A 12,653-nucleotide genomic window follows, 5' to 3' on the forward strand; every position below is an offset into this window, starting at 1 on the left:
TTCCACATACCAATAACATACCATTATTAAACAGTCAGGAGCACCAAGTACAGTCAGGCCGCGTTAATCCGAACACATCCGCTTTTCATCAAAAACGTTCGGATAGTGAAACGTACGGACTACTGAAACGAACTTTTATATTAGCAACGCAATCAATGTGCAATACAAGTTACTCAGCTGTAGGAACACTTTTACTGAAAAATATGGCAAGCGATGCTCGCATTTGATCGCAGCACTTATTTGCAACCTATGCATAGAGCGAGTACCATTCAAATCGTATGCAATGAAAAATGACTAAAACATGAATACAAGCTGCTATACGTGGGTTAACTATCACGGGTGTTGCGATATTTACTTCTACTTGGATACACTATCAATGTGTTACGTTACAGATGTTTGCTGTGTGTTGATCGTCTCTATCTTTGTGACTGCTGTACCGTTTTGTCGATGCTTATGTCTGAAGGGAGACTTTTTTCTAGGTTTCTTGGCCAACCAGCATTTGAAACTGAACGTTAGAATATACATCATTTAAACAGTTAGGTATACACAATTATGTACCGCAACCCTTCTCGTGTCAATACTTATTGATTGCACGTGCAGCTGTACACTTAACGTACGTTGATATTTGTTTCTTCAGAATCGATCCTGTCCAATTCCATCGATTGACAATGACGATATGTCATAGACCATGCCAAAGACATTCATGGCGGACGGCTTCAATAAGATTTGTTTGCTGACATAAATTGGCATGTAGATAATGGACTTCAAAATCCCTCAAGAAGAGAACAAATCGTCGGCAAGAGATCGACAAACACTCCCATAAACATTACGTGCTGGAAATGCATTAGTGATTAAGTGATTATCTCCTGATGGAATCGTCTCAAACACGTGTTTTTATTCATCAACCCACGCATGGCAGTGTAAGTATGTTTGTGTTCTGCATGATATATATAAAGAATCTTGATTATGTTATATCCCACCTTGTTGGGGACCTGACGTAAACATACTGACTTTTCAGTTACAGTGTGTAAAACACATAACACAGCTAATATCTGACTTTCACTTTCTCAGTAAAATACAAACTTAACGCCCATCCGGGATTCGAACCCGCACTCTCAGACCATTCCCTAGACTATATATCCCATTTAACCCTCTGACAAGTGTCATTTGGCGCAGCCCCTACGGCCGAAAGCTATGGATACATATTGCCATTTAGAAAGTGGTCTTATGTAAGTTTGGGATTGTACGTCTTGTACTCTTGTTAGATTAAGGAAGACACGGGACTCAAACACACACACTCGCCAAACGCCAGCACACAAAGTCAGTCAGCAAGCTGACACAAGCACCCCAGCGTCTATAACAAAGTGAAAGGTGGAAGTCGGGCACCGAGTAGTCTCCCCCAACCACCACCCCACGTGTATATGTTATATATGTTCATGCCTATACCCAAACACGATATCGATCAAATACATAATTCTTGTCACTATCAAACTTGAATTCGAGCAGCACATGCAAATAAGGTACCGCAAATATATGAGTGAGTGAGTTTAGTTCTACGCATAGTCGCCTTTATGGCAAGTATGGGTTTTTGAAAGCCTATTCTACCCTGGGACTTTCACGGGTCCCGTAAGTATATAAAACTGGGGGTATTTAGTGGATTGTCGTTCATTTCTTATGCCAGAAACATGTCTTCCTCAAGGCACACAGTGGGGCATATTATCATATACACTTGCATAATAAAAAGCAACACGTCAGTTTCTGACTGAGGGATGGCATATATGTATTTTGTGCCAGCAGTGTACGTAAGTTTCATTAAGAAAAAAAACAAACAAATGTATTATAATATTTTGACTAAAGGTGTTCGTGAAAGGGATTTTCATTGTCTCGTATAACGTTGCTCTGATATATAATTTGCTTATTCTGATCAATATACAGAGATCTTTAAAACAATGCTTCTCACTGGAGTGTATTGAGTACTTAACACCTGACCCTTGAAGATCCGGGTTACAATTGGTCTTTAGCAATCCATTTTTGTCGCAACAGACGTCTAGCGGGATTCAGTGGTCAGGTTCACTGACTGGGTTGACACATGTGATCCTATTCCAACTGCACCGATCCCCTTCATGATGAGGATCACTGGACTGTTTGGACCAAACGCTGTTATTTACTGTCAGCAGTAATATTGTGGAATATTGCGGTGTTGGACAGCAAACAGACACAAGGTGAGCCAGCTGACTTCCTTGTGTCGGGTTTCAGCTAGTGCATATTTGCTCCTGTCTTCCACTTGTCCGATGCTAACACCGGTCAGCAAAACCCATTAAGTACTGGCCTCCCTATGACTGGTCCACCCTTGTTATCTACCTGTTGTTGTCCTTCTCACATGGACCTGTGCACCCTGGCCTTTATTAACCATACGGAGGTGTGAGAACATACTCTAACACATGATGTATGCTAAAGACTGATATCCATACATTTTCTATATATGTATCTGTATCAAATGTAAGAGCGGAGATCACCTTTAAACATGAGTTCCGGTTTTACAGAACTTAAACTTTAACTTCGATCTGGAAACCAGCATAAATATGTCAGTCCGCGCAGTTATATGTTTACATGTGTATTCATAGATGTATGCTTATGTCAGAGTATGTATTTATGTCACACACACACACATAACTTGTGTATTCAGGACAAGTGGTGTTTCCACGTTCTCGAATTAAATGTGTGAAGTAAATCAAAGCCAATAAAACCATGTTCACTATGTATTGGTCAAACCTGTTAATCCGTGTAATTTTACGAATGATTCAGTCATTTCATTCTTGTGTATTGAAATGGTGTGTGTGATCGTCAGATGACAGCCGGTGTCTTGGAAATAGAGGTTTCATTTTCACTTCTTCAGTTACTGGTGAGAATTGGGGTCAGTAGAATTTATTATGTTACTGTATATATGCAGTCATATAACTCATACCGCTTTTTTTAACTGTTTCTGTAAGTGAGTAGATTACCCGGACATCGTGTTCACACCATGTCATCATGAAAGTGCCTTGACAATTGTTGCTTTCGTCTCCTCTGTCATGTTGATGTCGCTGCCAGCTGCAATTCTCATGCTGACAGTGAAGTAATGTGGGTTATACACCCCGAACATCGGCCACAGTGGTTCACTAGAGTCTACATTGCCTAAACTCGATATGACTTTCTTCTCCTTAACATCAATGAAGACAATCTTCTTCCTGGCGTCATCATAGACAACACCGTAATGTAGTGTGTGTGGTACCCCTGCTGTTTTTGGGAGCGTGTCAGGCAGATGCAGCACACACTTCCCCTCCTTCCATATCCTCCTGCATATCCCGTCGTGTACAGTACAGTGGGCGACGATCAGACAGTAGGAGTGAGGACGTGCACCAATACAATGACTCACGTCCCTGTCCTCCTCCCTACATACTCCAACCTCCAGGATGAGCCATTTCCCGGAAAGTGGGTTGACCAGGCTAACCCTGTTCTCCAGCTCCCAGTACTGGGGACAGCCATACCGTGGGAGGGGGACAGTACTACATGTGCCGATGTACTTCTTTAGTCGCCCCTCCACTGCAGGTCTTGTGTGTGACTTCCCGTTGACCAGGTCTCCTTCTGTGTTGATGTGGACTTCGTTCAGACTGTCTTTGTCATACTTCAGTGGCGTACCTACGACACGCAGACATACTTTGTATACTAGCTCTTGTAATATAAATGCTTGCCTGACCAAACCTTAATTATTATCTGGATCAGACTCCCAGACACAACCTGACAAAACTACTATAATATGCACTTTAATGAGAAAAGAGTAAACCCAAATATAATACACGTTACACATGACAACTTTATTATTGACAGTGTGTATCCATTGTCCATCCATTGTGCTTTCAGCCATGGTCAAGTTACACAAAGTGAGTAGGTGATCTAGGCTACCAGTCGTCCGACTTCCACTTTTGTGGGAAAAGGTGGTGGCTGAGTGCGTTGAGTGCGTTGAGTGCGTTGAGTGCATGTGGGTGCTGGCTATCAGGCGCTTAGACTTTGGGTTCGATTTCTGCATGGGACTAAACCGAAGAAAAGTACTAGACTACAGAAGGTAATCCAAAATATCATGACCTGTTACAAAGAAGTAGTAGTCAATCAGTATAATATCGATCAATACAATATCTGACACACTCGCTCACGTCATCCTGACCCGTCTCGTCCAACCCCATCCCACTCAACTAGGAACCTACTCACTCACTCACCTGGGAAATATGACTTCTTTATATTCTTGAAAGGCTATGCGTGGTTCTTAAATGCATGGCTCTTTATACGTATCACACATAGTTTTCAAGGGTGCAATAGTTGATCAAAATAATATCGATACATTATAAGTAACTCACTCACTCACTCACTCACTCACTCACTCAACGGTGACAGAAACACTGTGATGTAACTGAAAATTCACAACAGCTAGATATAGTTTGTTTTGTGTGTGAAATCTTGTTCAAGCGCTCACTACAAAGCTAGGAGTTAACAATGTGACGCAAATGTGTAAATGTATCTAATCATTTTTGAGCTGACAAAACAAGCTATTGCGACCGTTATTATGACACACGAGGATAATCCATGCAATCGGGACTCTTTACCTTTTCACTCTCACATTTGCCACTTTACTGATACCACCAGACAAGCATGGACATTACTTTACTTACAAAGAAGTGGCACAGGAAAGGAGACGTCTGACATGGGAAGGTAGTGGACAGCACCATCGGACACGTGAACTGCAAGACAACATACCGGTGTTTATATATATGCAGACCATCAGTGCCATCAGGGAAAAGATACATACGGTAGTCATCTATATATATGACAATCTATGTGTGTGTGTGTGTATGTATATATATACCAACTGTGTGTATGTGTGTATATATAGTATTCCCAAAAATTATTGAGAATCATGTTGCGTCATGTAACTCATTACGTTTATTAACTTCTGGCGTTTTACTTACATAAACATGTTAAAACATCATCCTTTTACAGTCTCAGTCTTGTTTTAGTACTTTGTTAGACCTCCTCGCTCAGCAATGCATGCCGGAATACGCCTAGGCACACTACCCATCAAAGTTTGTAGGTAATCGTGTGACAGGGTATCCCAATATTGGACCACCTCGGCCTTCATATCTTCAATATTTCTCAGTCCCTTTTGGTTTATTCTGTCCTTCATGACTCCCCACACATTCTCAATTGGGTTTAGGTCTGGGCTGTAACTGGGCCAGTCTAAAACTTGAACATTTTCGCCCGACAACCACTGTTTTGTGTAGCGCGCAGTGTGTTTTGGGTCATTATCATGCTGGAAAATCCAATCATCTTCATACAATGTTTGTGCTGTCGGAAGAAGGTGACCATTTAGAATGTCAACGTATCTTTCTTTTGTCAAGTTTGCCGTGAAAACACAAAATGGCGTCACTCCGCGAGCCGATATGCCACCCCACATGTGAAACTTCGGGCTACGTTTTGGTCGCTGGTAGATAGGTTTGACAGTATCTTTGGTCCAAATTTTCACACAATTAGGGAAAAGCCGAACAGAACTTTCATCCGAAAAGAAAACATTATCCCAATCTTGATTTTCATGAGCCCGACACCAGTTTAAACGTTTTTCCTTTTGTGCATCTTTCATCAACGGCGAGGGAATCCCACGTTTTTTCACCCAATTAAGTCTCTGTAATTCCTGCCTAACTGTTTCATTGCATACCTGAGGACTTCCTCTGCTAATCATTTCATTTCTGATGTTCTCAACACTTTTCAACTTGCCCCTACTCACAATCTGCCCAAGTCTTCGGCGATCCACAACACTGAATTTCCTAGGCCGACCTGCCCCTGCTTTGTGCTCTATCCCGGTTCCTGTTTGAATATTCTTAAAAGTTCTGTATACTGTAGACAGAGGAATACCATGTCTACAAGCTAACACTTTAGCATCACTCTCACCCCTTTCAAAATCATCTAGAATGAGCTTTCTTTTTTCTCTCTTGCTGTAAATTCTGCCATGTCAACACAGGAAGCCGTCTGCTCAGACAAGGGAGATACCTCTTGACCAAATGAGCTGCCTTCTAAGCCTTCAAGAGTTGTCTCCCTTATGTGTGTGTGTGTATACACACATACACACAGTTGGTATATATATACACACACAGATTGTCATATATATATGATATATATATGTGTGTGTGTATATCTATGTATATGTATGTGTGTATATTTATGTGTGTGTGTGTGTGTGTGTGTGTGTGTGTGTGTGTGTGTGTGTGTGTGTGTGTGTGTGTGTGTGTGTGTGTGTGTGTGTGTGTGTGTGTGTGTGTGTGTGTGTGTGTGTTGCAGCCGCTGCTGTCCAGGAATGAGGGTACGAAATCTTGCTGCATCCCCCTACTCTCCAGACCTGGCACCAAGTGATTACCAACTGTTCCCAAATCTCAAGAAACACTTGCGTGGTCATAGATTTCAGGATGATAATGAGCTTATTGCTGCTACTGAGGCTAGGTTTGAGGACCAAAATGGCGCCTTCTACAGAAATGGCATCAGCGACTGGCGGAAAAGATGGAACAAGTGTCTTGACTTGTCTCGTCTTGTCTTGACATCCCCTCGTACTAAGGTACTGTTGTTGAGTGGAATAAAGTTATTAAGGCATTACTGTTACGTGGTGAGCCAACTTGTGTGACAACGTCGTGTTCAATCGAAGACAGTGGGAGGAAAATGGAGTTGGTCGCAACCATTTACCACATTGCTACTGGAGCTTAGGATGTTTTACCATAGCATACCATAAGCTTACATCATGCACTGTCTTAGGTGCCAAAGTCACGGAAATGTATCTTTTTTTTTTGCTCACGGTGTAAAAAAGTGAAAGTACTTCAGATGCGTTTCACAACAGGGCAGAACGTTCTACAACGGCAGTGAGACAACTTTATTATTTTATCATGAAGGAGTATGAATTCATAGGACAATCACAGCCAAAATACGGACAGTCCAAAATGTATCATAATCTATTGTATTTTTGAAATCTATGTTTGCACAGTTGAAGTCAGGCTTACCTAAAGATTCCATTGTTGACGTCAGCTGTTTGATCTGTTGATCGCGATTCTTTAAATCCTGAGTGAGAAAATGAGATGCAGCACATTCATATACCACAACAGACACATGAATGCTCTTGAGTCATAGGTAAAGTGATATAAAAACAATCCCGTAAATGGCATAGACATAAAGGCAAGACGATTAGTGATTATATCGTTACGTTTACTCAGAGGTAATTAGGATTTGAGATGGACTGGTCGAGGTTAACAATGGTGAATAGATACAAATTGTGTCAAACGTTTCTTAATTACTTTTAAAGAAAAACACATTACCTTCTGGAGTGACATGGTATCTGCCTCGAGTTGATTTATTTTCCTTTTCAGAGCACTAATAGTACATCCCTCTGCAATAACAAAATAGTAGCTGGCAGAAACAGGATGGCTCATACTCCTCGACATGTACATTCATATTGCTTAAGTGTGTATTATATACACATAATATACAACAATATCAGCACACCTTCATGTACAGATGCACACGGATTGTAAAATGCTTTAGTATAGACATCAGTGTATTCTTTCAGCATCAAAGAAATATCAGTTCCTACCTGGGTCATGCTGACTTTCTGCGAGAGATTCAGTGGGTACGTAGTGCTCTCCGAAAGAAGAAATCGATTGCCTAAGGTCAGTAAAGTCCTTTCTTGATAGAGTAATTGAAGCTTCTGCTTTACTCACTTCGGGAAGAGTGGCAGCGATGCATCCACTGGTTCTGGAAAGTACCGTCTTCCTTACACTTAGGAGTGCATCAGCACTGGACATGTCAGCAAACTTCTGACAGTAGTCAAGGGCTGTGTCACATTTGGCTTCCTTCTTTCCCAACTCGCAAAGCCGGATGTTATTTACATCATACACAACTTTGAAGCTTTGATCCAGTTCAAGCGAAAGTTCTCTTTCTCGCTGGTTTAAAGCATTTCTCAGATCGGAAAATGTATGCTTCAAGAAATCTTTCCCTTCCTCTTTTTTCATCTCTGCCAATCTGACAACTTCATGTATCTTTTCCCTGATGGCACTGATGGCCTCCATCTTTTTCGCTAGGGCTTTCTTTTTTTCATCCAATACCGTCTCTTTCAGATGTTGATATGGTTCTCCCTACATTTGAAACATATTCGCTGTTCACACGTTTCATCATACAGCTGCAGAGGGTGATCATGTTCTGTGCAGTAGACCGTCTTAGGAGTAGGTACTCCATCTGATGCCTTTAGGTTTTCCAGTGGGACGACAGCGTGAGATCTAGTTATCTTAATGTCCTCATGACCTGCCTGGCAGTGCTCACACAAGAGGGCTTCACATTCACCACACCAGGACATGGCCTGGTTACCGTCATCTTTGTTGGTGCACAGCACGGCGGAGCCATCATACTCAGCAGTTTGGAGGAAGATGTTTCTGATGGCAACGACATCGGCAGGAAAATAAGTGTGTTCTTTGTCAAATGTTTCCTGACAGATGTCGCATGTCAGTGTGTTAGAGGTGCCATTATTTAGGCATTCTTGGCAAACTGAATGGAGACAGGGCATAAGGCGGGGGTCGGGGTCACCATATTTGAAGGAGGTACGACAGACACCACACTGGGGTAGCTTTATTGCTGTCGCCATTTCTGTGCTTGGTGTTCTGTAATCATACCAGCGCAGTTCTGAAAATAAACGGTATATTTTCATCATTCAAAATGTCTTTACTAGTATGTTGTAAGATGACTGAATGCCAGTTGCTCTGCCTTCAAATATACTTCATAAAGATTTCTGTTTTGTCTGAAATCCTCTCGTGCATGTGTTAGAAGATTCCGGAGCCATGCCCCCGAGATCAGGTCTAGGTTTGAACAATCCACGAACAGGAGTGTCTCATAGCAGTGAAGTTCAGAATATATAGTAATTGTTTCATCTTTACACTCAAAACTCCTCTTTCAGTCGTAAATTGTAGTAATTAAAGGTCACATGCAATCAAAAAATCAAACATAATTAAAACACAATTATCACTTATTCATGACATATAATATACATTGCTGTTTGTTAAAAAACCAATAAACAGAATTACAAGCGTATAATCGCAATGCAAAAGTGCAATATTTTGTACTTGGACTTACTCCCCCTGAAACGAAGCCCTCGGGAGACCAAACCCAGTCATAGCGGGTGGCTGTGCACTCAAGGGCAACGACGACTTCCGATTGGCTGGTTCATCTGCTGATACGCTGAGGGCTCATTGTGTGTACAGAAAGATGATCTGTTTGATGGGCCTTTTGTAAGTATGGCCAGTCACAAGAGAGTAAGATTCTTTATGGATAACAACTTTTATTGTACTTGATGCATCGTTTCAGTATGGATTCATATACCGTTGTCAAACAAAATCATTTACACTAAAAGAAGTTGTTATCCCTACAGAATGTATATAGAGATGTTGGGTTTTGTGTTTTCACGTTCTCTGAATTTGAGTTCGATCAAATCAAAAATCATATCAGCAGAGATGGTGAACTACTGCGTGACTGGAAAGTGTCATTCGTTCAAATACAAAGCAGGACTTGAAACTGACAAGAGTTTGCACCAGTTTCCGTCAAATCCAGTCATCCGAAAAAATGGCTGTAGCTTGTTTCCAGCCCACAGACATAAAAACTTGTGATGTGGACAAGTATCACACCTGTCTAATTACATAATGTGGTAGAGACTGGACTCGGGTGCACGAGTCATAAATCAGTTTATTTTCTTTATGGCGTACAGTCTGATAGGTGTTAAGTTCAAATTGCACGTGGTCAATGATTGAGGTTGTCTATTGCATATTGTCTTTGGCAGGCAGACATAGAGGTGTCAATAAACCAGCCATTGAGCTTTCTTTGTGACAGAGGCTGCTTACCACAATCAACGAGTTTTCTATGTAACGAGTAGATTATTTACTTGTTTGTGTATACAACCAAGATTAGACTACTGCTCACGACCTCATACTCCGGGCAGGCATACTGTTTCAAGCTCCGCGAACCTATACACTGCGTTATGGGCGCAGCGCAGCACAGCTGTTGAAACCAGTTTTTCCCCCAGCACTGGGGGAAATTTAGTGAATTCGTTTGAACTCCTATTTCGCGGTCTTTTTTCATCGCGTTTTTTTTCAACTTTATAGACTGAATTGGCACTTTTTATGATTTGTTTCGGTAAGTGCATACCTAGAGGTATCAGAATCTGCAAAGTTGTGTTTTACGTTTCATGTGACCTTTAAGCATTAATGTTATAGTGTATGTTCTGTGTGACGCGGAAGAATAATTCTGTTTAGTGTTTATAGCTTTGATAGACTAAACTTGGCAAAGAGAAAATGTTATTTCAATATTGTTGTGTTTGCATTGGCCTTGTAATAGGCCCTTTCAGTCGATCAAGGGCGTGGTTGATATGCAAACACACATTTATTGATACAGCAATATCTGAGTCTTGATTAAAATTATATCTACTGTTCCAGAGCATTAACTATCTACCTAAACTGTATGTTTTGTTTCCAAATATTTTTTTCTGTCCTCGTTTTACGACTTACTATTATAACAAAGCATTCAACAGTTGCACTGCAAAGGGTTTTTTATTGATAGAATGATGAAAAGCTATGCAATCCTTTCACGTATTATTCCTTTGTGCTCCAATACGACCCACGTGAGACCGTCAGATGTATAAATGTGCAATGGTAAAGAAAGGTCTTTACATATAACTGAAGCATATCGGGCAAGGGGAATATTGTGTCGTTATATGTGGCGTGGTTTGATATCGAAAGTTGACGTGTTCATTTGTGGCCTTGCACGAATGTATAGACGTATGTTTTATGATCCAATGTCCCAGATAAGAAGTGTTTTGCTGAGGCTGACGATTTGACACATAATATCATTCTAAACACGGTTACATTCTCATACAGAGTAATTTCCTTACCTTATCATATACTGTTAGGATAAAACAGACGATTCACATAGAGCACCTTCCTGACAGAGACCATGTCCTCTTGCTGTAGCTGCGTCACTTCCGAGTTCTTGTATGTGTGCATGCGCACTGGTGCATGCCCGACACTTTTGTCGATAGCAGTGTGACTCATAACGAATGGTCGAACGAGAGAGAGAGGCAAAGCGAGAAATTGGGAGAGAGAGGGGAGGGAGAGACGAGAGAATGTGAACGTATGGAAACATATGGAGTGAGTGAGTGAGTAAAAATTAAACGTCACATCGGCAATATTGCAGCCAGATAGTGACGAGAAATGCTGTAGATGCACAAAAATAGAAGTAATTAAAGAACCAGTCATCGACGGACTGTAAAATAACTAGAGTGTCACAAAAAGAGCTAAAACTGGTTAGAATGTTTTGTTTTCAAAAGCAGAAAATTATGTTAGACAATACCATTTAAAAAAATTGGCTAATGATCACCAACAACTGTAGGCAGATCACCATACTAGGGGCCATGGCACTTACAGTGCTTCTGCTACCTGCATGGACCCTAACTGGATTTATACAATCCCTTCAGCTGTTGGCGATTGAATGCAAGTTTAACTATCAGAGGCATGGAATTATGATTATTATGATAATAGCGAATCATGGGCGAGGAATTATTATTGTGGTTATAATATTTAGATCTAGGAATGATGTTATTAATAATAAGTGATCAAGGGGTACTAATAGTATATTTAGAATGGGAAATAATAGATAAAGGCCTGTGACGTAGAAAACATATACAATGTAGGAGAGGTAGGTAATCGGCTGCGGAGGAAATAAGCATGAAAGTAGGTCGTTAGAACTTAGTGGGGGCAAGGCGAGATGACTCATAGGTTAGGAAAAAGGATAGGGACGGTGCTATCAAGATGGAGCAACTTGTCCGGGGACCTCGGCAGCAGTTCGTAGTATTCCACGGGACATATGTGGTTAGGAGGTAGATACTTTGGGTTTCTTGGAATCCACCTCACAGCTTTACAAATATGGTATTGGGGGTACGGAATAAGGATGGGGGAGTGAAAAAGTATGCAGGGTTAGGGGTTTTTGACCAATGGGCAAAAAGAAGAGGGTGTTGGCTGTGACGTAGGGACCCAGCTTTAAGCGGTAGCAAAGCCCAGGGTCGGGAGTCTGGTGCGCTCCCACTCGTGGTGTTTGGTCACAAGGAATCGTCGGAAAACTGTCTTAAAAGGCACCAGCATTTGGCTTAAGACGGAAGCTTTGCGGCTGAAGTCTTATAGAGTGACCATGGAGTGGGTTGTCCAGCAACACTGTTCCAAATAAACTATTGAACGAAGATCATCGTCTTGTGGTTGCTGGAGGAACTACGGTAAAGCTCCAAGGGCCCCCGGGTACTGACATTGTACCTCTCGCACATCCCCTATCGTCAGGACCGAAGTACGGGGGTAAACCGTAGTTCGGGTAAGGGCCCGTCCATCGCAGGTACGGGATTCGACCAGGTAAACGTCATCTGTCTGGCAGCTAACCGACCTGATTCCACACACCTTGGAGACGAGAAGGGTGACCATTCGACTGGCATTGGGGGGCGATTGGGACTGGCGTTACTAGATGTTGTGGCCGTAGTGCAAGAGGACATGACCGGTGTGGTGTCAACA

General features: G+C 41.7%; 1 pseudogene; it reads right to left on the reverse strand.

The window, feature by feature from the left end:
* Nucleotides 1-2,786: 2,786 nt before the first annotated feature.
* Nucleotides 2,787-8,701, reverse strand: LOC137282487 (uncharacterized; annotated as a pseudogene).
* Between the last annotated feature and the right edge of the window lie 3,952 nt (nucleotides 8,702-12,653).

The sequence above is a fragment of the Haliotis asinina genome, chromosome 4 (genome assembly GCF_037392515.1).
Source record: "Haliotis asinina isolate JCU_RB_2024 chromosome 4, JCU_Hal_asi_v2, whole genome shotgun sequence".
Lineage (NCBI taxonomy): Eukaryota > Metazoa > Mollusca > Gastropoda > Lepetellida > Haliotidae > Haliotis > Haliotis asinina.